We start from the raw sequence: 26,393 nt of genomic DNA on the forward strand, positions 1-26,393 counted from the left end.
CCAGGATATTCAGCCTAAATATATCAGGATATGACTTTTGGTTCATATCGCCCAGCCCTAAAACAACACTGTTCAATTATGGAAGTAAATCTGTCATCGGAGTGAGCGTAGATTTTCAGTTTGAGAGCATAATTTGTCTTTCTCGTGCTCAGATTTGTTCTCCTCATGCTCACATTTTGCGCTCGCACTCAGATTTCTGCTGCTTTCTTTCAAAATGTGTGCGTGCACTTAAAAATCACATGCTTGTGCTCACATTTCTTCTTCTTGGACACAAACATTTCGCTCGCACTCAAATATGTCCTGTGCGCGCTCAAATCTAAAGTCTACGCGCTCAGATCTCAACTCTGCGCTCTCAAAACTTTTGTGCTCGGACTCAGAACACGCACGTCCTCTCAGGTTGAGGTGTCTGCTCAGACTGAACGTGGTCCCGCCCTGCGCTTAAACTAGTGTGTTTCACCAGCCAATAGGGAGACAGCTAGATTGTGGCCCGTCTTAGGTGCGTTGCCTCGCCTTTTTGAGCGCTCCGTCGGGGCGGGTATATGGTCTGTTTGTAAAACTGCTTCTCTCTTAAAATACACCAATTTACCATATTAGCCAGCTATTTGAATCGTCACCTATTTAAGACGCAGCATATTTATGTAGAATTAATCTTAAGTAGTCCAAAGAAAGCAGCAGAAATCTGAGTGCGAGCGCAAAATCTGAGCACGAGAAAGACAAATTATGCTCTCAAACTGAAAATCTACGCTCACTCCGATGACACAGATTTACTTCCATACTCATTACTATAAAACGGTTTTTTTTACTACCAATCACATTTTCCCAAGCAAGCTACAAGGTTTTTATCCTTTTTTCCCTTTATGTTTCCCCTATCTTGCAGGATGAAAATCTGTGTGTGTGTGTGTGTGTGTGTGTGTGTGTGTGTGGTCTCTGACAGGGTGGCAGCTCAGATAAGAGCGTGTTGAATGAACTGTCAGCATCCTGAAACAAACACTGTTGTTGGGCTGCTGGGTGTTAAATTCCTCCCTCCAATTATAATTATAATTCTCTTCTAATCTACAAGTAATTACAAGGTTACATTCAATATTCTGGACCAACAAACTCCAACATATCGGTGTCAATAAGGCCTGCGGGGAATCCAATCCAATCCTCCATCCTTTGATCAACTCAGCCAGCGCATAAATTAATTTTCTGGCCATTAAGATGAAATAAAAAACAGAGTCAGTGTTGCTGACAGTTCTGTAATGATGAATGTGAATCATGGAAATGAGAATTCAATACTAACATAAAAAGACACATAATAAAAACTGAATATTTAGTGTAAACCCATATTTTAAATACACTTCTACTGTCTTCCAAGGTTACATTTATGTTCACAGCTAAATAATATTTGAAGGCGTATTCAGGTATGTTGGATTAGTAAAAAAAAAAGAAAAACAGCGGTGAAGTTTAAGCATGCACTCTCACACAAACGCATCTTTAATTACTGTTATTAAGTGCATTTCTCATAGAGTCTCTGTGTGTTAATTATATGAAAGGGAGGCTGAGAGATGCAGGGAGGTGTGTATAAATGTGTGTTTGGAGACTTTACTTGGATCTAAGGATTCTGACTGATTTCCTGGTTCTATAGGAAACTCTGTGACACCTTAAACATTCACACGTGAAAAAAAACAACCAACGTTGACACATTTTAAATGACCTACGTAAGTTATATAATCAGTTTTATTTCATTTTAACCCAAACCACTATGTTTTCCTTAACCTAACCAAGTAGTTTTGTTGCTTAAACCTGCGAACATATTCTACGAGAATGTTTTTTTCTCTCAAAATGTAATTGAGAATGCAGTTTTGTTGTATGGGAATGTAAGAGTTGAGCAGGGAGGCAAACCAGGAAGTGGCTTAAGTTGCATTCTACCAAGAATCCCAGCAGGGGGCGCTAAATGAGGCTGCAAAAACATTTGGGTCCATTCATTTCAATGCAAAATGAGAAAACTTCTCACTTGATTTATTACCTCAGAAATGTTTTTCAGGACAACATTATGGTCTCAATCACTCGTAAAAAATCTTCTTCAAGACAATCTGATGTTAAAAGTGTAAATAATGGCCCCATTTAGAATAAAATAGAAGATAAAGAATCGTATGATTTGGGGCGGGGCTACCTTTGATTGACAGGTCACTAAGAAGGCGAGCCGTCACCAGGAGAGGAGCAGAACAATGCGTATCCACGGCAACGTGTCAATAAAGTTATATATAACGTTATATAGATAGAAAAGAGGACGTTTAGCGGTTTGGTCTCATAACTTAAAAGGTTTTGCTCATTAAATGTCTTGTTCAGTGTTTGGTTGGACTAACAGTCACTCCAAGGAGTCGCTGCTCAGTTTTCTGAGGTCAGTAACAACATTTAAACTAGCATCAGTTAATGCTCCAGTTAATCTAACATGAGTGAGTCAGGTTGAGGTGTAGAGAGGCTGTAGTCAGTGATCACATCCCTCTCCTCCTCCACACTCCACATATGCTCTGATCCCCATATCAGAAACAAGATGGCGACGAGTGGAACGTGCACAGTTTAATCGAGCTATGCTCAAAATTCAATTTTTTTTTTGCGTCTTATAGGACTTCTGTCCTTGTCCCAGTTTAAATGCAACTGAGAAAATGGAATAACTGATGGGAACGTGTCGTCCTCCTTAACAATAGGTGACGATATGCGTCGTTTCAGCAGGTTAATATGGCGCCCTTTCCGGTTGACCTGTTACATCATAATGTGGAGAAAGGCGGGAAACCGGCATTTTCGAACAACAAAAACAACAATATGGATGGTGATTTTGAGGGGCAGACACGAACGCTGGATGCGGAGAACTCTGACATCAGTCGGACTAACACGTTAACCCTTCAGTTGTCCAGTTATAGTCAGATTAAGGCAATAATTTGTATTTTTCAAGTGTCATGTAAATGTACTGACTGTGAAATAAGACAACCAACTTTGTGGGCTGCAGAGATCAGAAAACATAAAAAATCAACAAGACATTCAGATTCAGCTCCCCTTCCTATGTCACATGAAGGCTCATTAGAATATACCACCGCCATCTTAGTATCTCCAACCACAGCTTGAGAACTATCCTTGCTTTCTCTCACGAGCCAATCAGAGCAGACCTGGCTTCATCAGGAGGCGGGGCTTAAAGAGACAGGCGCTAAAACGGAGCGTTTCAGACAGAGGATGTATTCAGGTACATCCAGACAGACAGCAGAAGAAAAATAAAGTGTTTTTTGAACTTCAAAGCATGGAAACATGTCGTAGTAGAAACCCAAAATACAAGTATGAACCTGGAAATGAGCATCATACGTTCCCTTTAACCGTAACAGGCAACAGACCAAAAACAAACCACTGACTGTCTGTCGATTCTGGCAGAAAAGCTTTTTCTTGATTGATGTGCCCAAAGGTCAGATCAATTCAGTTCAACACATTAACAGCTGAGATCTAAATCCACCCTAAGCTACCGAGGGGCAAGTGTGTGTGTGTGTGTGTGTGTGTGTGTGTGTAGGAAGCAGCCGTTTATCTGCTATCTGAGGTCAGAATCTGTCTGTCAGACTCTGATTTCACTCTTCCATGTCGTAGACTTGAGTGAAACCCGTTTGATCTTCGATGATGGCTAATTCCCCGACCCCGAGGGTTTGATCTTTCCTTAATTACAGCTTCACACACACACACACACACACACACACACACACACACAAGCAAAACACACACAAACACACATTAACACGTAGATATATGGCCTATAAATACGCACAGAGCTGGCTTCAGAGGGCGATATAGACTTAATTGCACAAGTCCTTGTGGTAAGACCACAACCGGTGTGTGTGTGTGTGTTTGTCGGGTGTGTGTGTGTGTGTGTGTGTGTGTGTGTGTGTGTGTTTGCATACTTCAGTGTATGAGGTTGTGTGTTGCTGCCGAAGAGATAAAAGGGTAGACAGCACTTTTTTTTTTCAAATCAGGAAATGAAGAACTGCCAAATGGTTGTGGACCCCTCAAGGCTACTCATTATGGGGTTAAAGTGATGCGCACACACACACACACACACACACACACACACATGCACACACACACACACACACACATGCCGCTGTGTTTGAAGCCTCTGTGTGTCTTCTGACACTCTGTTCTATCTCTTTCCACCTTCCCTCTGTCTCTCTAACCCTTGTTCTCTCTGTCGGGGCAGGTCTGAGATGAAAGTCAGCCTAAGTCTTTTGCCCCCCGAGGGTATTAATCTTCTAACGAGCACATAATCTCCGATAAATAACCCTCCTGTCTTTAGCGGTGTCATTACCAGGTAGAGTCTCTGTGGCACCTGTGGAACACGGCGTTCATACTGGGCAGCTCTGAGTTTAAAACACTCCCAAAAAAGCTGTTTTCCACTGACAAATATTCTTTTTAAAAGACTTATTTTGCAACATTTGCTACACTTGTCAACATTTCTTCGGAAAACCTCAACTTCCCCCTCCTCTCATTAGCTCTGTCTTCATCTCTGTTTCTCATTTCCTTGCATTTGATTGCTCTTCTTGTCAGCAGATGAAACCCGATATGAAATTCCACATAACTATGGGAGGACGATTTACTCTGCTTCATTAAAAAATGCACAATAACAAACCCATTGACCTCAAAAAATTCATACAATGCGATTCAATGAGACCTTAAAGAAGACGTCTTTCATCAGGGTTCTCTGCCCGACAGTGACAAGTATAATGCCTTAATACCACCGACTTCAAAGCAGAATTAAGTCTGTATTGATATGGATTGCAGCTTAATATGACGGCCAGATTTGATTAGTTAAAAGTCATTATGGAGCTGTTTGGAGCCTGTAGGTGAAAGGAGGGGTCGCTTCATGGAAATTCCCATTAATCACCTCATAAAGGCACATATACATTAAGTCGACAGCTAATGTTAATTCTCTGCACTTTAGCACATTTTTTGGCATCTGCAGTAGGCATTCATCCAAACCAGGCGGCAACCTCCGGGTCTGAGCAGGGAGGCAAACCAGGAAGTGCCTTATTAAGCTGCATTCTAGCGAAAATTACCGAAAAGCTAAGTGTGGCTGCAGAAGCATTTGGGTCCATTCATTTCAATGCAAAATGAGAAAACTTCTCACTTGATTTATTAGCTCAGAAATGTCAAAAAAAGCCAACGTTGACACATTTTAAATGACCTACGCAAGTTATATAACCAATTTTATTTATTTTATCAATTTTAACCCAAACCATGATTTTCCTTGACCTAACCAAGTAGTTTTGTTGCTTAAAACTGCAACCATAATCTATGAGAATGTTTTTTTCTCTCAAAATGTAATTGAGAATGCAGTTTTGTTTATGAGATGTATATGTATATTTGTATGGGAATGTAAGGGTTGGACCAAGTGCCTTAGGCTGCATTCTATACTGAAAATCCCAGCAGGGGGCGCTAAATGTGGCTGCAAAAACATTTGGGTCCATTCATTTTAATGCAAAATGAGAAAACTTCTCACTTGATTTATTACCTCAGAAATGTTTTTCAGGACAACACTATGGTCTCAATCACTAGTAAAAAATCTTCTTCAAGACAATCTGATGTTAATAGTGTAAATAATGGCCCCATTTAGAAGAAAATAGAAGATAAAGAATCGTATGATTTGGGGGCGGGGCTACCTTTGATTGACAGGTCACTAACAAGGCGAGCCGTCACCAGGAGAGAAGCTGAACAATGCGTATCCACGGCAACGTGTCAATAAAGTTATATATAACGTTATATAGATATAAAAGAGGACGTTTAGCGGTTTGGTCTCATAACTTTGAGCCTTTCACTGTATTTTCACGTAATGACAGTTTATTTGAACGTTTTGTCAAGCGGCAGCCTCCAGGTCTGAAAAGTGAATCTAATGCCGAAGTAACTTTTAACCTGCATTCTTTCTAACAGCCAGCAGGGGGCGACTCACTGGCTGAAAAAAGAAGATTGTATAGAAATAGTCTATGAAAAATGACCCTACTTTTCACTTGATTTATTACCTCAGTAAACTATTTCGTGAATACTTTATGAAGATATGTTTCAGGGCGGGGCCACCTTATAACTGACAACCCTCTAGTCACTTCTGTCTTCGAACTTTGACCCTTTCACTAGGACTCATCGGCCCATTTTGAAATACAGACTCACCTCGTAAACCAAGCTAGCACTAGCTGGTAACTTAAGTTCCGTTTCCACTATAGTCGAAAAACCCGGAATGAGGCGGGTCTTCCTCACCAAAACGCCCCTAATTTGAATGTTTGTCGCCCCTAGGAGCCGTTTGACCAGTCATTTTTTGTCCCTGTAGAAGAGCGGGGCTGTTTTTCTCCCCTGAAAAAAGCCTGGTGGCTGATTTGATAGAACGCTAAGTAGGATGTGACGTGTCTCTCTCATTCTCTCTCCCTTTCATTCCTATCAAACTGCTCTTCAAGGATCCGTCTCGTCCCGTCCATAATCATTGCCGCCATGTTCATGAACACAGCAGCAACAAACCCAGCAGCTCTGCTCCTTCCATCTCTGCGTCTCCTTCCTTATTGTTTACGTTTGGCGCGTCTCACCTATTTCGTCATGGTCTTAAACTGTCGCTAAGTGATTACTCGACAATCAAAAACCATTAGTCACCTCCAGTGTCTCGTAAATCCCTCTGGGGTCTTTTTTTGTAATGGAGACATGCAGAGTGAGCGGATATTTGAGAGGGCGCGGCCTGAAGCTTTCCCAACTGCCACTTTTTACCCTAATGGAAACACGCCTTTAGAGCCATTCTTCCCGGCTCTATTCTTTCGTCTCTTGTCTTTTCTTGCTCCAAAAAACCAAGATAGCAACGGCCAAAATGCCAAACTCAAGACTTTAAAGCAGTCGGGTGGCGTCACCATGACTGTCCACTTCTTCTATACAGTCGATGGTTGACTAAGAACATTTTAGGTGATTAGTTTTGGGAAACGATCTATTCATCATTGGTCATCACGTCTCCAGCAGGCAGCACAACCATACCGACAAGTATGCTTTGGTCTTTTATTAGCAGTAGATTTTTCCTGCATGATTAATCTTTGGAAGGTCAGTTTTTCCAGAGTGGAATAACCTGATTCCCCCTTCAGTCTTTGTTATTCCTGACTCCGTCCTCGGCCTCCGGACGGCTGCAGCGTCACATTTGAAACAACAACCTTTGCAGTAACTGTTGATCCGTCCGCTTTCAAGATTAAACAGAAGCCAACATAAATATTATCTGACAAAGTGAGCTAATGCCGGGGATAAATCCGGTTCCTACAACCTTTGATTCCATCTCGTGGCCACCAAAACAGAAATTAGCCTCCCTCAGATATTCTTTATACATGTTCTCTAAACCTTCCGGCTACCATCTTTGTTTGGGTTTAGGAAGATTTAATCCTTAGCTTTGTGATTTAAATGTAATAACACATGAGACGCACCAACTGGGGTCATATTAAACCAGTTTACTGCATAAAAGGGACTAAACTAGAGCCAACTTTGGCACTTTAGTTGCTCTTTCTGTCTTTTTTCCCTGGTTTCATTGATTTAATTGCATCCATTTATTTAAAAAAGAGCCGTATAAGCTTGTTTCTCTACATCATTCTGTGTCTTTCCACCTTTAACTCATTCAGAACCCATGGATTGTGTGGGAAACAGCTTTTCACCAACACTGTTTAACCCTCTAATGTCTATTCATTACGCCGCTTGGTAATGACTTCCTGCCTGATTAAGTAATGGGCCAATCAGTGGCCAGGGAGCCGAGCCAAGATGCCAGGAAGCAAACCAACGAAGAAGATGAAGAATGAGGTTGGAGTTTGGTTTGTGGGCTCTTCCATGGCACTTAATTTCTGATGACAATTAAATCAGCAGCATGTGGATCCAGGGGTCTCTGTCATCCTGGTTTGGTATTTCTAAAAGGAAAATCTGTTTTCCATTCAACTCTTTCTCTTTCTTCTCTTACTTGTTGGTTTTTTTCAGTTGTTCTCTCCTATGATGGCCTATTAGGACCATTGTAGGAATAAAAAAATCTTAAAAAACGGACTTGAGGGAGTGGGTAAGTGGGTAATATATATCATAACAATTTTTTCCCTTTCAATACACCAAAGATTTGTGCAAAAAGTCATTTTAACTGAAAATAATGAGTCCAATAGCAAAATTTGTTTGAGTTAACTCAATTTTCTTTCTAGTCCTGACACATAATTCTTTCCCAGCATGGACACTCAAATATTTAAGGTGAAACAACAAGTTGGGTTTTACAGTGTACGAGAAAAAAAATCAGATATTGACTGAAAAAAAACAGAAAAAGTAGGAAAATTTGTTTTATCAAGGAACCATATTGCTCCACTTTGCAAGGTTGGATCAACCTCAACACACATGACCTCATCAAATTACATTTTCAATCACTATACCTCGGAAAATCTATTGATTTTTATTTTATTACCAGTTCCCTGGGTCTGTTTTTTAATTTTTTACCTTCCATAGCCCTATTAGGTGGTAGTGCTCTCTCATTTTCCAATAATATTCAAATAGTTTCCAGTAAATCTCAATGTTCAATGTAAAAACGTAGTCGGGTCACTTAAGACCAGGGGTCTCAAACTCAAATTACCTGGGGGCCGCTGGAGGCAGAATCACAATGACCAAAAAAAGACACAAAATTACTAAAATAGACACAAAATGACCAAAAAAGACACAAAATGACCAAAAAAGACGCAAAATTATTTTAAAAAGACACAAAATTACAAAAAAGACACAAAATTACTAAAAAAAAAGACACAAAATGACCAAAAAAGATACAAAATTACGAAAAAGACACAAAATGACCAAAAAAGACACAAAATTACAAAAAAAATGACACAAAATAATTTAAAAAAGACACAAAATGACAGAAAAAACCTAAAATACTTAAAAAATAAACAAAATGACCAAAAAAGACACACAATTATTTAAAAAAGAGACAAAATTAGCAAAAAAGACACAAAATTACTTAAAAAGACACAAAATTACTTAAAAAGACACAAAATGACCAAAAAAAAGACACAAAATTACAAAAAAAAAGACATAAAATGACCAAAAAGACACAAAATTATTTAAAAAAGACACAAAATTACTAAAAAAAAGACACAAAATGACAAAAAAGACACAAAATGACAGAAAAAACTAAAATACTTAAAAAAGAAACAAAATGACCAAAAAAAGACACAAAATTACAAAAAAAGACACAAAATTAGTAAAAAAGACACAGAATTACCCCAAAAAAGTAATTAAAGGGACCTTCTACACACAACACTGTAAAGTGCCATTCAAATAAAACTCACATTAAACTTTCATATCAAGGTGGGGGCCACAAATTATCATGACGAGGGCCACAATTGGCCCACGGGCCGCCAGTTTGAGCCCCCTGTTGTGCATCAAAGGCTTAACCTCCCACTATATGATCCATACTTCCTACAGGAACCACTCTAGTCCTGATAAATCAGTTGGAGTCAGACTAAAAGGATCTTTAGCAGCAGATGAGGGCCAGCTGCTGTCTGAGTTGGAAATCTCTTTAATCACAAGTTTATTTTCACATCAAACTTAGACGACCATCATGCTGCAAATTAGTCTTATCTGTTTCTGGCTCATTTAGCGGCTGACGGCTGTTAGTTTGGGGAGTTTGTCTTCCCTCAGCACCGATAAAAACCTGCAGCAGACAGGAACGCTCATTTGCAAACATGTCAGTAAGAACAAAATATGAGCAATGTGGTAATAATGATTAATGCACGCTGCAAAATATAGCGCCGTCTGTTTGTTTTTGGATCTTTTTCCAATCAGGGAGTTCTGTTTGGAAGTTGTGAGATACAATCAGAGTGATTGAGCGGAGGGTTTGAGTGACAGCTCCTCTATTTACTCTGCAGCTGCCTGCAAATCACAGAAAGGAGACAGAATGCCAGCAGCACATTCCTGCTTCATAATTCTCCTTGTGAAAAAAAAAAGGCAGCACTTATGATTACTTAAAAGTGAATTGGCCAAATTCTTGAACACACACTTGGAATGATTACTGAAAGTTAGAGTGAACTGAGGTGTGTTTTGATGCTTTTCAGGCAGATTATTAGAAGCGTAGCGACAGAAGATGATTATTATACGGCTGTACGGTTAATAATATGCTATTATACTATATGAAATTGTCCTTTGATGATTATAGACTATTGTAAAAAGGAGTTTTTTGTGGCCCCCACCTTGATATGAAAGTTTAATGTGAGTTTTATATGAATGGCACTTTACCGTGTTGTGTGTGGAAGGTAACTTTAATTAGTTTCTTTGGGTAATTCTGTGTCTTTTTTGGATAATTGTGTGGGGGTTTTTTTGTCTTTTTGTTTCTTTTTTAAGTATTTTAGTTTTTTGGTCATTTTGTGTCTTTTTTTTGGTCATTTTGTTTCTTTTTAAAATAATTTTGTGTCTTTTTTTTGGTCATTTTATGTCTTTTTGTAATTTTGTGTTTTTTTAGTAATTTTGTGTCTTTTTTGGTCATTTTGTGTCTTTTTAGTAATTTTGTGTCTTTTTTTGGTCATTTTGTGTATTTTTTGTCATTTTGTGTCTTTTTTTGGTCATTTTGTGTCTTTTTTGTCATTTTGTGTCTTTTTTGATCATTTTGTGTATCTTTTGTCATTTTATGTCTTTTTTTGGTCATTTTGTGTCTTTTTTTGGTCATTTTGTGTCTTTTTTTGGTCATTTTGTGTCTTTTTTTAGTCATTCTGTGTCTTTTTAGTCATTTTGTGTCTTTTTCCTGTCATTTTCCTGTCATTCCTGCTTCATAATTCTCCTTGTGAAAAAAAATTAAAAAGGCACCAGCAGCACTTACGATTACTTTAAAGTGAATTGGCCAAATTCTTGAACACACACTTGGAATGATTACTGAAAGTTAGAGTGAACTGAGGTGTGTTTTGATGCTTTTCAGGCAGATTATTAGAAGCATAGCTACAGAAGATGATTATTATACAGCTGTACGGTTAATAATATGCTATTATGCTATATGAAATTCTCCTTTGATGATTATAGACTATTGTAAAAAGGAGTTTCTCTCATTATAATATCATCCGATCATTTGTGGTGGGTGTTTTTGTGTTCCTACTTGAGTGGAAAACGTGACATAAAGCGTATAAATATAGATATAATCAGTGTCACGACCGTGTGGTGGGATGATGAAACCATACGGTTAAATTAATCTTGTTTTTAGTGAGTTGTTTACCAGAAAGTGTGGAGGTTTAAATGACAGACTGGGAGACATGAGACGAGGGGAAATCCAGCGTTAGTGGTTTTCTGTTTTATCTACAAACCCACTTGGTTAAAGTTTTATTACCTGCGAGCGTTCAGATCATTAATCTTCGTCATAATCATGTTATCATTGCGGCCGGTAAACTTCTCCTCGTGTCTAGATATCTGTCTAGATTTATATTTAATTACATTTTTCATTTGATTAAGTTAGTGTGGAGCAGTAAACCTGCAGTCATGGTGACATGTGCAGGCCTGATGAAGTGGGAAGCTGCTAAAAATATGTTAAAAATACCTCAAATACTCATCTATTTTCTGTAATAGTTGGAGATTTTTTCTTTCTTTTCGACATCTGAACGATGTGAAGTGGAGCTTTACTGCTGTCACACACACACACACACACATTCTTGTACTTCTATCTTTGTGAGGACCCTCATTGTAACAGTGAATTCCCTTGTAAGGTTATAATAGTTTTGGATTTTTCATCAGTTTTAGTTTTAATTTTGTTTTTAACCCGTAAACAAAGCCTTTAAAGAAGTGAGGACCGGCCGAAATGTCCTAATTTTGCAAAAAATATCCTCACTTTCGGTTAAAAACCTGTTACGGTCCTCATTATGTAGGAAGTACAAGAATACACACACACACACATTCTTGTACTTCTATCTGTGTGAGGACCCTCATTGTAACAGTGAATTCCCTTGCAAGGTTATAATAGTTTCTGATTTTTCATTAGTTTTAGTTTAATTTTGTTGTGGTTCTTTGTTTTTTAAATCCAGTTTGTTTTAATGAGTTTTTAGAGTGAGTTTACTCGTTTTAGTTTAGTATTTATTTATTTTAAATGCTTTAGTTTTAGTTTAGTTTTTATTAGTTGTAGTGTTTTGTAATGGGGTATTTGTTGGGTGGGAGATTAAAAGAGGTCACAGTAAATTTTGCCTTTATTTCTTTTGTCTGATCCATCTTCATTCTGTATGAAAAAAGTTCACAAAGAGGAAAACGAAGGACATTTTCACTATAATTTTAGTTAGTTTTGTAACCACACAATACAGTTTCAGTTAATTATCATTATCATGTAACCTTTAACCCTTAAAACAAAGTCTGAAATCTCAAAAAAGCCTTTAAAGAAGTGAGGACCGGCCGAAATGTCCTCACTTTGCAAGAATGTCCTCACTGTGTTGGTTAAAAACGTGTTCTGGTCCTCACTATGTAGGAAGTACAAGAACACACACACACACACACACACACACACATGCTGAAACAGGCAGGCGGTCAGAGTGAGTAACATGTGTTTGAGATCTTGTCTGGATTTGGCACGTGGAGCTCCGGTCTGTAAAAGGATGAAATAATTGGCTTTTTTTAGGGATTGAGCTGCTCGTTGATTAACTTTGGAACTTGTTTATGGCCTGGAAGCAGAGGGATTATATGTGAGGCTGTGTTTACGCTCGGGTTAGAGCAATAGCTTTGTAAGCTGTTGTATGCAGCCAAAATGATGTTTTATTGGGAGTCAGACATTGAGACTGACAGTTTAAATGAACGAAGCTATCAAATATCGGCAGAAATCAGCTGCAGCTTCACTCAAACACTCTATAGCACTAACAGTCCAGTCATAACATGTTCACTCTCATTTAAGCATTTTTTAACACTAGAGCAGTGCAGGAAGTATGTAGTCGTTAGCATGCTAATGGTGAACTAGCACATTACGCAGCATGCTGCACTAAAACTACAATAACATGAACCCAATTAGCTGATATACTATATTGCATGCAAGTATCTCATATCAGATGATTATGTGCATTATGCTGAGCAACATGAATGTCATCCCTGAATTACATAGAAATGCAACATAAGAAGTGAATAAAGCTAAATTTCCGCTTAGCATGCTAATCGCGAATAACAGAATTTGCATATTATGCGTCATTTTGTGTCATTTTTTTGTCATTTTTTGTCATTTTGTGTCATTTTTTTGTCATTTTGTATCTTTTTTGGTCCCTTTTACAACATTTGTGTTTATCAGACTAGTGCAGTGCCCGTAGGAAGTATGTATTCATCTGCAACTCCTTGAAACTATTAGAATATTATTGTTAAATGGAACCTTGTAGCCACTTTAAACTCCTAAAGATAGGTAGGATAAATAGACTTCAGATGAGACGAGTCAGGGTGGAAATCCAGAGAGAATTACTGTGTTACTGACCAGGTGTAGGCCTATCACACAATGGGGCGGAGCTCCCTCTAAAAGGGGCGGGGCTCACCTAAAAGGGGCGGAGCTCCCCTAAAAGGCGTCCAATCAGAAACAGTGCAATGCTGCAACACGTCCTACGTAAATAATGATATTTAGAAAAATGAATTCAAAAATCTTCAAAATCGAGGATGCACATCTTCGTGCCATGAGCAAGACACACACACACACACACATATACTGGTTTTCATACGTCAGGGGGACCCCAGTTTTAATCATCCCTTGTGGGGACCACCCTTTCTAGAGGTTGTAGAGAGCTGAAAAAAATTGCGTAAACTTGCCATAGCTTAGTTAGCCTATACAAGCCTTCAAACCTCTGAAATGATGAAGTAATGTTTTAATCAGGTTTCATGGGAACATCCGGAAAAACAGCCCTAGACACACACACACACTTCTTGCTTTTTCAGATAGATGAACTGTATTTTCACAGGAGTGTCACAACAAGCTTTGCAGCAACAAATCAGAGAAGTTTACTCCTGTAACTGGAACACACAAGGAGCTGACGGCTCAAATATCAACTCCTAACTCATTGCATAACTTCATGTAAACGTAATTCTTTAAATAATGTGCAGATTCTTCACGCAGCAGAGAATCAGCCCTCTGATAATAATAATAACACATACATGTGTGTGTGTGTGTTTCTGTACGTGCTCGTCTGTGTGATGTTTCTTCATCTCTCTTCATCTTTTGATTGCTTTAATTACAGACTTACTGTCAGCTTCCCACTCTGTGCTCAGGAAAAACAAACTCTTAAGGCACATGAAAAGAAGTCACACACACACACACACACACACACACACATAACACACACAGACACACACACACAGCTCTCCCAGCAGCTCCAGTCAGTCAGTCGACTCTTTGATTGTCTGCCTGCCGGTGATCTGTCTTTCATCGTCTGCTCTCCCTGATCCCTTGTTCCCCTCTGTAGCTCTGCTGGGGCAGAACATCTCTGTCTCCGTCTCTGTTTATTCTGCCTGGCGGTAGGTGGGAAGTCTAATCTGCAACCAGGAATCTGTCTCTACGTCTCATTGCTGCCCTCTAACTAACCTAATATACACAGTATAGGGCAGGCAGAACAATGGCTTCCTCTCAAGTAAAGAGATGTATTTATTTTTTATGTATATTAAAAAAAAAAAAAATTAAAAAGTTCTTATTCTTTTCTCTTCTTTTCTTCTTTAACATATAACACTCCTTAGCAATGACAGTTAGCTCTTAAAGTTATGTACTTACTTGATTCCTGTGGTCTATGTCTAGTACCATCAGGTTGAATGCACTTATTGTAAGTCGCTTTGGACAAAAGCGTCTGCTAAATGACATGTAATGTAATGTAATGTAATGTATTTATGAGGAAAAATGTGTTTTTGGAGACTTCTAAATTGTGTTTAGAAGTCTCTGTTAGACGGTTCTATTGTTTATAGACGATACAGTAGATTAAACACTTCATATCAGGGGTTTCAGACTCAAATTACCTGGGGGCTGGAGGCAGATTCAAAATGACCAGAAAAAGACACAACATTACAAAAAAAAAAAAGACACAAAATGACCAAAAAAGACGCAAAATTATTTTAAAAAAGACACAAAATTACTAAAAAAAAGACACAAAATTATAAAAAAAAAGACAAAGAATTACCAAAAAAAGACACAAAATTATTTTAAAAAAGACACAAAATTATTACAAAAAGACACAAAATTACTAAAAAAAGACACAAAATTATAAAAAAAGACACAAAATTATAAAAAAGACACAGAATTACCAAAAAAGACACAAAATTACAAAAAAGACACATTATTAAAAAAAGACACATAATTACTAAAAACAGAGACAAAATAACCCAAAAAAGACACAAAATTACTACATAAAGACACAAAATTACTAAAAAAGACACAAAATTACCAAAAAAAACAGACATTATTACAAAAAGACACGCAATTACCAAAAAGACACAAAATTACTAAAAAAAAAAAGACACAAACTTATCAAAAAAAGACACAGAATTACCAAAAAGACCAAAAATTACAAAAAAAAGACACAAACTTATAAGACATAAAATTATTTAAAAAAGACACTAAATTATTTAAAAAAAGACACAAGTGCCATTCATATAAAACTCACATTAAACTTTCATATCAAGGTGGGGGCCACAAAATATCGTCACGAGGGCCACAATTGGCCCGCGGGCCGCCAGTTTGAGACCCATGCTTCACATAAATGAGGACTAGAGTTTTTTATAAACACTAAGCTGCTTCAGTCAATATGACTTCTGTTGCAACCAAGGTTATAATAGTTTTGGATTTTTCATTAGTTTTAGTTCTAATTTCATTGTGATTTTTTGTTTTCAAATTCAGTTAGTTTGAATGAGTTTTTAGAGTGAGTTTACTAGTTTTAATTAGTTTTTATTTTTGGGGAAAATGCTTAGTTTTAGTTAAGTTTTTATTAGTGTTAGTTGTTTTGTAATGGGGTATTTGTTGGGTGCCAGATTAAAAAAGTCACAATAAATGTTTCCTTTATTTCCTTTGCCTGATCCATCTCAGCCCCAATAAGTTTATTAAGTCATAAAACCAGATAGATGAAATAGATTTCATATCAACCAAAAAGGTTTACGGATGGAAAAAGTTGACAAAGACGAAAACGAAGGACATTTTCACTATAATTTTAGTTAATTTTAGTTAGTTTTGGAACCACAAAATACAGTTTCAGTTAGTTATCATTTCATAAAAAACTCTAGTTTTTCGTTATTTTGTTAGTTTTCGTTAACTATAATAACCTTGCTTGCAACAATTGTATTTAATAAAATAATCCCCATTGTTTCAGCAGTGTTCCTGTCTGTTTGTCTCCAGTTGTCGGTGTGTTTTCACCATATGTGGACACTTCTTAAAACAAATCCCAAAGGCTCTCTGAGTTTTTCTTGCGGGCGGATAATTCTAGTCGTCAGTCATGATGGATGGAGGAATCTTCAAAGAGCAAATCCTCATCAATCCATTGAAAAAGTCAAGACTTAAGAATCTAAGCAGTGACTTGGAGAGATGAAAGTTTCAGATCAGCAGCACCTTTCACGCCTCCTTCTGCTAACAGGTATTTTAACCTGCTAGCAGCAACATCAGCAGGCTGTGATACGGATCACACACACATCTGCTCAGGTGTCCAAACTAACAACAAGCCTCCCACCTGTACATTACAGGTTTCCTCTATATCATGCACCATAGTAATTGGACCATGCACATGATAAAAGAAAGCCTGAAGGTCCAGTATCACGAGACTCTATGAATATAAAGTTATAAATTCTATGTCACATTTTTGTAAAAGTCTGAGCACAAACAGCCTCATTTAGCCTCACCTCAATCTGCAAAACACTCACTGAACAGTTTCTTGCTGCAGTAGTTCTTATTTTTAGTGGAGGAAAGTAACTAAGGCTACAAAATTACTAAAGAAAAGACACAAAATGACTAAAAAAAGACACAAACTTATCAAAAAAGACACAGAATTACCAAAAAGACAAAAAATTACAAAAAAAAGACACAAAATGACCAAAAAAGACACAAAGTGACCAAAAAAGACACAAAATTACAAAAAAGACACAAAATGACAAAAAAGACACAAAAAAGACACAAAATTAAAAAAAGACACAAAATGACCAAAAATGACATAGAATTACCCAAAAAAGACACAAAATTAAAAAAAAAGACACAAAATGACCAAAAAAGACACAAAATTCCAAAAAAAGACACAAACTTATCAAAAAAAGACAAAAATTACCAAAAAAAAGACATAAAAAGGACACAAAAGATGTAAAATCACAAAAACGACAAAAAAAGACACAAAAAACACCAAAAAAAGACATACAAAAGGACACAAAAGATGTAAAATCACCCAAAAAAAGACACAGAAAGTTTTTTTTATCTTGGTAAGAACCAAATAATCATCAGGTCACTCTGCTCGGGCCAGTTCATCACTGCTGGCAGCTTTACTTTATCTGGTTTTAAGAGTTAATTTATTATTTTAAGTGTTCAACATGCTTATTTCTAGATTTAATAATCTTAATTTAATAAATCTTGTCAAGGTAAATTATCTGTCCATGCAGCAAGATCATTTCCCTCAGATTTACTGTTTGATCTGGTTTTAGACTAAACACCTTTTTTGCTGTGTGCAGTCAGTGTTTCCTTTTTGGTGCAAAAGATTTGTTTTGACAAATTGTTTTACCCTTTTCCGCTTTGTGTTTGGAGATTTGGGAAGTTGAGCTGTAGTTTGGGAAAGCTGTAATTGACTCAGCAACCAAATCAAACACACAAACACACAAACACACAAACACACACACGGCGGTTTGGTTCGAGAGCTTTTTCCAGCCAGAACAACGATCTGCTGGAGCTGCATCTAAAAGGCATAAACTCATGTTTTTCTCTATGATTTTCAATATTTCACTCAGTTTTTCTAGACATGAAGAGCCACATCTCCCTCCACAGACTCAGTACAGAATAAATTGATGACTAACTGAAGTAGAGGACTCATACAAAGACACAAATTAGACCACAAACCACAATTTGATTAAACCTGCTCTGGGGTCTGCATGGAGCGGTTTCTGTTGATTTAGTTTTGGTTTGTTGAACTATCTGCGCTGTGCATGGGGATATAATAATGGTGAGAGTGAAACCCATGATTAGAAACGTTTTTTTTCTTCCTTTTAAGTTGCTTTGCTGCGATTATTGCACTTAAATTAAAATATAATGAAATGCAGCTACCCCCTCATTTAGCCTCATCTCAATCTGCAAAACACTCACCAAACAGATTCTTACTGCAATATTTCTTTTTTTTTAGTGGAGGAAAGTAACTAAGGCTACAAAATGACTAAAAAAAGACACAAACTTATCAAAAAAAGACACAGAATAACCAAAAAAAGACAAAAAAATAATAAAAAAAGACACAAAATGACCAAAAAAGACACAAAATGACTAAAAAAAGACACAAAATGACCAAAAAAGACAAAAAAATACTAAAAAAAGACACAAAATGACCAAAAAAGACACAAAATGACTAAAAAAAGACACAAAATGACCAAAAAAGACACAAAAATACTAAAAAAAGACACAAACTTACCAAAAAAAGGCACCAAATTACTTTAACAAAATACACAAAATGACCAAAAAAGACACAGAATTACCAACAATCAGCTCAATCTGCAAAACACTCACTAAACAGTATCTTTAGTCGAGGAAAGTAACTAAGTCTCCGCAAAATTCACGTAAATTGAAATATAATGAAATGCAGCTACCTCCTCATCTTGCGAGGACCTCGTGGAGGCCCCTGAGGGACTCCTGAAGATCCAGGGCCGTACTCTGAGACTCCCGTTAGCTGACTGTGAGTTCTGCAGCAGTAATGAGTGTATATATTGTCAGATCAGGCCTTTTGTTTGCTCTACTAAGAACTGTGTGAGCTGCAGAAAATGTCAGCGAGCTCCCACAGAACCTCAGCACACTGATACGCTGTGAATTATTGATTCAGCTTGTAGTGAATTATGTCTTTGTTCATTTCAGAGCAGCTGTCAGGGTAAAATCCCACTCATAGAGGTAAAAATAAATGCACTGTACTGCAAACATTATACATAATACATATTGTTCCTCCTACCTGTAACATTGTTTATCATTCTGCATCATTTTACTGTGTTGGAACAAGTTTATTTCATGATGACTCATGATTTTCTGTAAAAAAAAGACATCCTCACTTGCATTTGAGCATGAAATCTTAAAAGTGCACTTCTAAATCTAAAGTTTTTTTTATCTTGGTAAGAAAAAGCTAATTGTCAGGCACAAAAAGACACAAAAAGACACAAAAAGACACAAAAAGACCAAAAAGAAGACCAAAAAAAGACACAAAAAAACACAAAAAGACGTAAAATCACAAAAAAGACAAAAAAAAAACACCAAAAATACACCAAAAAAAGACACAAAAAGTTTTTTTTTATCTTGGTAAGAACCAAATAATCATCAGGTCACTCTGCTCGGGCCAGTTCATCGCTGCTGGCAGCTTTACTTTATCTGGTTTTAAGAGTTAATTTCTTATTTTAAGTGTTCAACATGCTTATTTCTAGATTTAACAATCTTAATTTAATAAATGGTAAATGGACCTGCACTTATATATTGCTTTTCTAGTCGCTTTGCGTCCACTCAAACCAATTTACACTAAAAATAATCCAGTGTAAAAATGCACAAAATTACGTCTTGCAATTAATGTTGGTCTGCTGTTCTTGCACTGAAAATACTGTTACTGTTCTACATGCATTTGAGCATGAAATATGTGAAGTTACTGCACTGTTAACATATTTAAAGTTGCAGTTTCATCATATCTGGTTAAGTGCACGGTCCCATATGTGACCCTGTGTTAGTGAACATGAAAAATTAAAAGAATAAAAGGTAAAAACAAAAATATACATTTCTTATTTTGTGGTGAACTGTCCCTTTAACACTTGTTTCCAGTGATTTTACTCATCTTAACACAGACTTAAAGTATAAATATAATAAAGTATAACACCATCTTATGTTTCATTTAACTGCCACTTTGGGATTTAATTCAATGCAATAATAAAAAATGCACATTTGGGTCACTAGTACGACTTTTTTTTGCAAAGTCTGACTTATTCCAAAACTGCGAAGGAAGAATTTGAGTGAAGATTTTTTTTGTGCTTATTCCAGACGTCGTAAAAAAACAAAAAAAAATAAACATCAGTATCCCTGTAGGGGTGAAGTCGACACTGACATTTTCAGATTTATCTCTTACTGGATCACTATCTATCCCACTAAATCCACAAGTTTTATGTTCTCTTAGATAAGTCTGACAGTCCAGAACATTATACAGCATGTAGCGGTTGCACATGGTCCTGGTTCTGGTGAGGCCGTTTGGATTAAAGCTTCCACCAAACACTCACGCCATAAATTAAAAGCAGTAATCTAATGAGCTGAAATAACTTCACTACCCTGCGTAAACTCCTTCTGACGTGTTTAGTAGAGTTTCATTTCAGATGTGTGAGGCGTTATGAAACATTCAGCTCTAACTGGCCTCCTGAGCTCCATAAATTTCTCAACGGGGGGAAAATGGATATGCTGTGTGGATTAGAATCAGCTGGGACATAAATCTCAACAATAACTTTCAGAAGAAAAACACAAGAACCCCCTCCCCCCTTTTTTATGTGACATCACCCCGAAATAAATAAATAGGGTCATTGTGTGGACTGAAGTCAGGAGCAGCGTGAAGTAAGTCAACAAATTATTCACTAGAGTCTAGGGCTGGGCGATATATATCGATATAAAAAAATATCCATTTATCCATCCATTTTCCTTCGCTTATCCGGGGCCGGGTCGCGGGGGTAGCAGAACATTTTAAATGAATTAGACCATATCGCATATGGGTCAATGACGTAATCTAACCCAGTGTCAGTTGGTCTAACCAGTAACTTTTTTCCCGTAAAAATCTGAAAAAAATCTGGAAAAAAAATACTTTTATTTTGAAAGGGTCATTTTTGGACATCCCTGTTAAAAGTTTTTTTGAGGAGTTTTTTCCTGTTAAAAGGGTTTTTGAGGAGTTTTTCCTGTTTAAAGGGTTTTTGAGGAGTTTTTCCTGTTTAAAGGGTTTTTGAGGAGTTTTTCCCCATTAAAAGGGTTTTTGAGGAGTTTTTCCCTGTTAAAAGGGTTTTTTGAGGATTTTTTTTCCTGTTAAATGGGTTTTTGAGGAGTTTTTCCCTGTTTAAAGGGTTTTTGAGGAGTTTTTCCCTGTTTAAAGGGTTTTTGAGGAGTTTTTCCCTGTTAAAAGGGTTTTTTTGAGGATTTTTTTTTCCTGTTAAAGGGGTTTTTAAGGAGTTTTTCCCAGTTAAAGGGTTTTTGAGGAGTTTTTCCCTGTTAAAATGGGTTTTTTTTAGGAGTTTTTCCCTGTTAAAGGGGTTTTTGAGGAGTTTTTCCCTGTTAAAATGGTTTTAGAGGAGTTTTTCCCCCGTTTAAGGGTTTTTTTGAGGAGTTTTTCCCTGTTAAAATGGTTTTTTTTAAGAGTTTTCCCTGTTAACAGGGTTTTTAAGAAGTTTTTTCCTGTTAAAGGGTTTTTGTGGAGTTTTTCCCTGTTAAAATGTTTTTTGAGGATTTTATTTCCTGTTAAAAGGGTTTTTGAGGATTTTTTTTTCCTGTTAAAAGGGTTTTTGAGGAGTTTTTCCTGTTAAAAGGGTTTTTGAGGAGTTTTTCCCTGCTAAAAGGGTTTTTGAGGAGTTTTTCCCTGTTAAAAGGGTTTTTGAGGATTTTTTTTCCCCTGTTAAAAGGGTTTTTTGAGGAGTTTTTCCCTGTTAACAGGGTTTTTGAGGAGTTTTTTCCTGTTAAAAGGGTTTTTTGAGGATTTTTTTCCTGTTAAAAAGGGTTTTTGAGGAGTTTCTTTCCTGTTAAAGGGTTTTTGAGGAGTTTTTCCCTTTTAAATTGTTTTTGAGGAGTTTTTCCTGTTAAAAGTTTTTTGAGGAGTTTTTCCTGTTAAAAGGGTTTTTAAGGAGTTTTTCCCTGTTAAAGGGTTTTTGAGGAGTTTTTCCTGTTAAAAGTTTTTTGAGGAGTTTTCCCTGTTTAAAGGGTTTTTGAGGATTTTTTCCCTGTTGAGATGTTTTTTTTGAGGAGTTTTTCCCTGTTAAAGGGTTTTTGAGGAGTTTTCCCCTGTTAAAAGTTATTTTTGAGCAGAAAGGGTTTTTGAGGAGTTTTTCCCTGTTAAACTGTTTTTTTGAGGACTTTTCCCCTGGCTGCTGTGAGGGTCTAAGGACAGAGGATGTCGTAACATGTACAGTCTGTGAAGCCCTTTGAGGGCTATATAAATAAAACTGACTTGAATTGATTAGAAATATATCGATATTCAGCCTAAATATATCGGGATATGACTTTTGGCCCATGTGTCTTTTTTATAGTGGAAGATGATCATGACTACAGGCGCTGGCTTTGTTACTTTTTCTGCCTTCATCCCTTTAATCCTCAGAAACCATATTAACTTCTTTTGAAGATGAGTTACACTCCCTCCCCTGTTTCTTCTCCGTGTCTCTTTGGCCTTTCTACCTGTGAACATGAAAGATTCAATGGCAGCGGAGACGCTGTGCTGGGGGCTGCAGGGCGAGAGAGAGACTCAGATAGAAAGAGAGATAGAAAGAGAGAGAGTTAGAGAGAGAGAGGGAGGGAGGAGGGGTAGAGACGGATTGATTTCCACCTCCAGCAGCTATAGTTCAAAGCCAGCCAGCAGACTTCAGAGGCTCGGCAGGACCCGGCATGTCCCCAGCCGGGCCGAGCTGCCTGTCTGCGGGCAGGACTTCCCCGAGGGGCCCCGGGGCCCGGGACAGCCAGGCGGCACCGAAAAAACAATTATGCAGACAGAGAAGAAAGGTGTGCAAGGTCACACACTTACTCAAACACACAGGGAAACACACAAACACAGCACTGATTGGGCTTATTTAGCAGCATTGCTAGAATAACCTAAACAGCTCTGCACACTGTAAAAAACAGGTCTGAAAACCAGATCAAACAGTAAATCTGAGGGAAATGATCTTGCTGCATGGACAGATGATTTACCTTGACAAGATTTCTTGAATTCAGATTGTTAAATCTAGAAATAAGCATGTTGAACACTTAAAATAAGAGATTAACTCTTAAAACATGATGATCCAAGACTTTTAAATCTAAAGTTTTTTTGATCTTGTAAGAAACAAATAAGATATATAACATAAATCAGTGCACTCTGCTCGGGCCAGTTCATCGCTGCTGGCAGCTTTAATTTTATCTCTTTTGTACATTTTTTTGTCTTTTTTGGTCATTTTGTGACCAAAAGATGTTAAAGGCACAAAGTGACCAAAAAAAGGCACGAAAAAAGACAAAAAATGACCAAAAAAGAAACAAAAGATGTAAAATCACCAAAAAAAAAGACACAAAAACACAAAATTAACAATCTTAATTTAAGAAATCTTGTCAAGGTAAATTATCTGTCCATGCAGCAAGATCATTTCCCTCAGATTTACTGTTTTTATCTTGTTTTTAGACACACCTTTTTTTGCAGTGCAGCTCCCTGTCCTCTCTTCACAAGCATCACAACAGGATAAAGTCAGCGTTTACATCTGCAGCATGTTTGGGATTCAAAAATCACAAAAAGCAATCCAGGCCTCCAGTGTGAAGCCGGTGATGTGAGAAACAATCTCATTTGTCTTCAACCTCACACCAACTTCCACAAACTTCAAGTTAAAATGTATTTCATGCAGGTGGCACTCATGCAAATGTAAATACTGCAGTCTACTACTGTCTTTTTTGTCTCTGTTTGTGTGTCTTTCTGGTTATTTTGTGCTTATTTATGGTTGTGCCTCCCCTATTTGTAATTATTTGGCGTTTCTTTGTTGTCATTCTGTGCATCTTAGTGGCCTTTTTGTGTCTCTTGTAGTCACTTTGTGTCTCTGTCTGGTTGTTTTGCCATTATTTGTAGTTATTCTGTGTCTATTTGTAGTTGTTTTGCATCTTTCTGTGGCTTTGTGTCTCTTTCTGGTTGTGTTGTCCCTTTCTTAGTTATGTGGTGTCACTTTGTTGTATTATTGCGTCTCTTTTTAGTTGTTTTTTGTCTCTTTGCAGTCCTTTGTGTTTCCCAAACAGCTCTGCAGCTCCCTGTCCTCTCCTCACAAGCATCACAACAGAATAAAGTCAGTATTTACATCTGCAGCATGTTTGGGATTCAAAAATCACAAAAAGCAATCCAGGCCTCGAGTGAAGCCGGTGATGTGAGAAACAATCTCATGTGTCCTCCATCTTTTTAGGCTTCAACCTCTGCAGCAACACGCACAGCAACTTCTACAAACTTCACAATGTATTCACAATTCATTGCATATCATTAAAACATGGACATTGTTTAAAGGGTGATTTGATTTGACCTATTCTAAATACTGAATATGTTACTCAATATCAAAGTTTCTCCTCTCAGGTTTCCAGTTTTATTAATTGTGATGTAACTAATATTTGTTTTGGTTTTCCATGATTTATGTATGCAGTGTATTAGGGCCAAGTATGAAAAAAATAAATAAATACAGATCCAGGGGAGGGGGGAATATTTTGAGGAAAAGTCGCAAATTTACCTGATTAAAGTGGCAAATCTATGAGAAAAAAGGCACAGATTTACGAGTGAAAAGAGTGACCAACCTACGAGAAAAAAGTGGCAAATCTACGAGAAAAAAGTGGCAGATTTACGAGATTTAAAGTGGCAAATCTATGAGAAAAAAGTTGCAGATTTATGAGGAAAAAGAGTGGCAAATCTACGAGAAAAAAGTGGCAAATCTACGAGAAAAAAGTAGCAGATTTACGAGGAAAAAACTGGCAAATCTACGAGAAAAAAGTGGCAAATCTACAACAACAAAAAAGTAGCAGATTTACGAGATTTAAAGTGGCAAATCTATGAGAAAAAAGTAGCAGATTTACGAGGGAAACGAGTGGCAAATCTACGAGTAAAAAGTGGCAAATCTACAAGAAAAAAGTGGCAAATCTACGAGACAAAAGTAGCAGATTTACGAGGGAAAAGAGTGGCAAATCGGTGATGTGAGAAACAATCTCATGTGTCCTCCACCTTTTTAGGCTTCAACTTCTGCACCAACACAGCAACTTCCACAAACTTCACCATGTATACTGAAGTTAAAATGTATTTCATGCAGGTGGCAGTCATGCAAACGTAAATATATTCCTCTAGTCTCATGCACTTGACAACAAACCTCTCTGCTTGTACAGCTTGTACAGGATATAAACTTGTAATAATAACACTTTCAAATGAACGAGAACAGCAGTTTTGCAGCATAATTTAAACTTTAGTCAGATAGATGTAGGCCTGACAGACACCAGCAGTGTTTCTATCCAAACCCAGAGCAGAAAGAATAACAATGCATACTTGTTTCCTCAGTTAGATTACAGTAAAGCACATGTGTGTTTGGCATAATAAGTGTTGCTCAGGAATTTCCCCCGAAAGTCTTGCAGCAATCCGTCCTGACATTCCTGAGAGCGGAGCTGCGGTCTTACCTGGAGCTCAGAGAGGGGGGCTCTGCTGGGGTCTGTCCGCGGCGCTGCGGGCTCGGCTGGCGGGGCGGTCAGTCCTGGAGGTCCGGGAGGGATCAGTCTGTGGCGTGGGGTCTGTGGGTAAGCATCGCCGTGGGACTGGCTGTGTGCTGCGAGTTTTTACTCCACTCTCTGAGTTGTGTGTCAGCCTCCAGTGTGGAGCCTGTCGGTGAGTCTCAGGCTCCTCCCTCAGGAGGAAAAGTGAGGAGTTGTCTCCGCCCTGCTAAGACACATTAACGGGACCCAGGTAGAGTCTCTGCGGGGACAATTAACTCGCTGCAGGCTACGACTCAACTGCGCCATCTAGTGCTGACAGGCCTGTAGTGGCCTGTAGTGTCTTAATGAACTCCAGTATTCTCATATGCACAATAGATATGTAATAATAGAATAGGAATAGGTCTTTATTTGTCATTGTCACGTGTACAACGAAATTCAAAGTGCTCTCCAGTAAGTGCACCATTTAAGAGTCTATAAAAATATAAATATAAAAAGAAAAAAAATATATATATGTGCAATTCAAAAAACCCAGTTTAGACAAACACATAAGCACACCTAGACATACATGCATAGTCGCACAGGAAAAAAAACAACAAACAGCATGAACACACAGTTGAGACAACAACAGTACAGTAATAAACAGGCGGACAAACAACAAGTCAAAGCACAGAAATGTAAATTAATAATATAAAATATAAAATCAGTATTCATTAAAAGGAGAAAAAACTACCAAGATAAGGGAACACAAATAGTTTATACTTTTTATTTTTTTACATTTAAGATAATATGCAAGAAGATATGCGATTAAATGCAGTTTAATTAACTTATAGGCACTGATTTA

The 26,393-nt window shown here is 37.5% G+C and overlaps 1 protein-coding gene across 1 annotated transcript in view; it reads right to left on the bottom strand.

Annotated features, from left to right (window-relative positions):
* Positions 1–25,733, bottom strand: part of edar (ectodysplasin A receptor) — a 78,051-nt gene extending 52,318 nt beyond the window's left edge. The window contains exon 1 of the mRNA XM_059343617.1: positions 25,520–25,733. The gene's annotated coding sequence lies outside the window, so the exon portion shown is untranslated. The remainder of the gene's footprint in view (positions 1–25,519) is intronic.
* Between the last annotated feature and the right edge of the window lie 660 nt (positions 25,734–26,393).

The sequence above is a fragment of the Centropristis striata genome, chromosome 10 (genome assembly GCF_030273125.1).
Source record: "Centropristis striata isolate RG_2023a ecotype Rhode Island chromosome 10, C.striata_1.0, whole genome shotgun sequence".
Classification (NCBI taxonomy): domain Eukaryota; kingdom Metazoa; phylum Chordata; class Actinopteri; order Perciformes; family Serranidae; genus Centropristis; species Centropristis striata.